At 39.5% G+C, this 2,980-nt stretch overlaps 1 non-coding gene across 1 annotated transcript; it reads left to right on the plus strand.

Annotated features, from left to right (window-relative positions):
* Positions 1–2,094: 2,094 nt before the first annotated feature.
* LOC148572031 (small nucleolar RNA R71) lies at positions 2,095–2,202 on the plus strand. The gene has a single exon (XR_015908035.1). It is a non-coding gene; the product is annotated as a small nucleolar RNA R71 (small nucleolar RNA).
* The last annotated feature ends 778 nt before the right edge of the window (positions 2,203–2,980 follow it).

Here is a 2,980-nt window from a genome sequence, read left to right on the forward strand (position 1 = left end):
ATTTACTTTGCTTTTCTTTTATGCCTTCCAAGTGTTTGATGAAATGCTTGGTTGGATTTTAGTATAGATTTTGTTCCTCTTGGCTATGGTAGAGTAATTAGTGACGCTTGAGTTATCTAATGTCCTTGTTGATTGATAATTAGAAGTTGCTAATTGATTTAGATACCACTAAAGCTAGTCTTTCCCTTGGGAGTTGGCTAGGACTTGTGGAATCAAGTTGATTTATCCACTTGACTTTCCTCCATTATTAGAGGTTAACTAAGTGGTAGCAATGGACAATTGTGGTCACAATCGAGGAGGATAACTAGGATAGGACTTCTAATTCTCACAACCTTGCCAAGTGCTTTTTAGTTGTTAGTTTATTTTCATTGTCATTTACATTTCATGTCTCTTATCCCAAAACCCCAAAATACAATCCATAACCAATAACAAGACACTTTATTGTAATTCCTAGGGAGAACGACCCGAGGTTTGAATACTTCGGTTTATAAATTTTAGGGGTTTGTACTAGTGACAAACAACTTTTTGTATGAAAGGATTATTGCTTGGTTTAGAAACTATACTTTACAACGAGATTTTATTAGTGAATTTCTAAACCGTCAAAAATCCATTCGTCAAGTCCTCATTCAATTGAAGGACTAGTTTACCTCTGTTAACATCAATCACAGCTCTTGCTGTGGCTAGGAAGGGTCTTCCAAGGATGATGGATTCATCCTCATCCTTCGCAGTATCTAGGATTATGAAATCAGCAGGGATGTAAAGGCCTTCAACCTTTACTAATATGTCCTCTACTTGTCCATAAGCCTGTTTTCTGGAATTGTCTGTCATCTCTAATGAGATTTTAGCAGCTTGTACCTCAAAGATTCCCAGTTTTTCCATTACAGAGAGTGGCATGAGGTTTATTCCTGACCCTAGGTCACATAGAGCCTTCTCAAAGGTCATGGTGCCTATGGTACAAGGTATCAGGAACTTTCCAGGATCCTGTTTCTTCTGAGGTAATCTCAGTTGATCCAATGCATTTAGTTCATTGGTGAACAGGGGAGGTTCATCTCCCCAAGTCTCATTACCAAATAAATTGGTATTCAGCTTCATGATTGCACCAAGGAACTTGGCAACTTACTCTTCAGTAACATCCTCATTCTCTTCTGAAGAGGGGTACTCTTCAGAGCTCATGAATGGCATAAGGAGGTTCAATGGAATCTCTATGGTCTCTAGATGAGCCTCAGATTCTTTTGGTTCCTCAAAGGGAAACTCCTTATTGATCACTGGACGTCCCAGGAGGTCTTCCTCCTTGGGATTCACGTCCTCCCCTTCCTCTTTGGATTCGGCCATGATGGTTATATCAATGGCCTTGCACTCTCCTTTTGGATTTTCTTCTGTATTGTTTGGGAGAGTACTAGGAGGGATTTCAGTGATCCTTTTACTCAGCTGGCCCACTTGTGCCTCCAAATTTCTAATGGAGGACCTTGTTTCATTCATGAAACTTATAGTGGCCTTAGATAGATCAGAGACTAAGTTTGCTAAATTAAAGGTATTTTGTTTAGAGTTCTCTGTCTGTTGCTGAGTGGATGATGGAAAAGGTTTACTATTGTTAAACCTATTTCTTCCACCATTATTAAAGCCTTGTTGAGGCTTTTGTTGATCCTTCCATGAGAGATTTGGGTGATTTCTCCATGAGGGATTATAAGTGTTTCCATATGGTTCACCTATGTAATTCACCTCTGCTATTGCAGGGTTCTCAGGATTATATGCTTCTTCTTCAGCAGATGCCTCTTGAGTACTGTTGGATGCAGCTTGCATTCCATTCAGACTCTGAGAAATCATATTGACTTGCTGAGTCAATATTTTGTTCTAAGCCAATATGGCATTCAGAGTATCAATTTCAAGAACTCCCTTCTTCTGAGGCATCACATTACCCACAGGATTCCTCTCAGAAGTGTACATGAACTGGTTATTAGCAACCATGTCAATGAGTTCTTGAGCTTCTGCATGCGTTTTCTTTAGGTGAATGGATCCACCTGCAGAAGTATCCAATGACATCTTAGCTAATTCAGACAAACCATCATAGAATATATCCAGGATGGTCCATTCTGAAAGCATGTCAGAAGGACACTTTTTGGTCAGTTGCTTGTATCTCTCCCAAGCTTCATAGAGGGATTCACCTTCCTTCTGTCTGAAGGTTTGAACATCCACTCTAAGCTTACTCAGCTTTTGAGGAGGAAAGAACTTGGCTAAGAAAGCCGTGACCAGCTTATCCCAAGAGTTCAGGCTATCTTTGGGTTGAGAGTCCAACCACACTTTAGCTCTGTCTCTTACAGCAAAAGGGAAAAGCATGAGCCTGTAGACTTCAGGATCTACTCCATTAGTCTTAACAGTATCACAGATCTGCAAGAATTCAGTTAAGAACTGAAAAGGATCTTCAGATGGAAGTCCATGAAACTTGCAATTTTGTTGCATTAGAGAAACTAATTGAGGTTTAAGCTCAAAATTGTTTGCTCCAATGGTAGGGATGGAGATGCTTCTTCCATGTAAATTGGAATTAGGTGCAGTAAAGTCACCAAGCATCCTCCTTGCATTATTATTATTTTCGGCTGCCATCTCCTCTTCCTGTTCGAAAATTTCTGTAAGGTTATCTCTGGATTGTTGTATTTTAGCTTCTCTTAGTTTCCTCTTCAGAGTCCTGTCAGGTTCAGGGTCTGCTTCAACAAGAATGTTCTTGTCCTTGCTCCTGCTCATATGAAAAAGAGGGAACAGAAAAATAATAATAATAGGGATCCTTTTTACCCAGGTATAGAGGTTCCCCTGTGTGAGTAGAAGAAGAAAAGAATGTAATGTAAAGAAGGAAAGAAGAGAAAATTCGAACACAGATGGAAGAGGGGGTTCGAATTTGGGTGAGATGAAGTGTTAGTAGATGAATAAATAAATAGAAGGAGATGAGAGAGAAGGAGGATTTTCGAAAATAAAATTTTGAAAAGGGGTT

Source organism: Arachis ipaensis, chromosome B3 (assembly GCF_059453495.1).
Source record: "Arachis ipaensis isolate K30076 ecotype BB chromosome B3, ASM5945349v1, whole genome shotgun sequence".
NCBI classification, from domain to species: domain Eukaryota; kingdom Viridiplantae; phylum Streptophyta; class Magnoliopsida; order Fabales; family Fabaceae; genus Arachis; species Arachis ipaensis.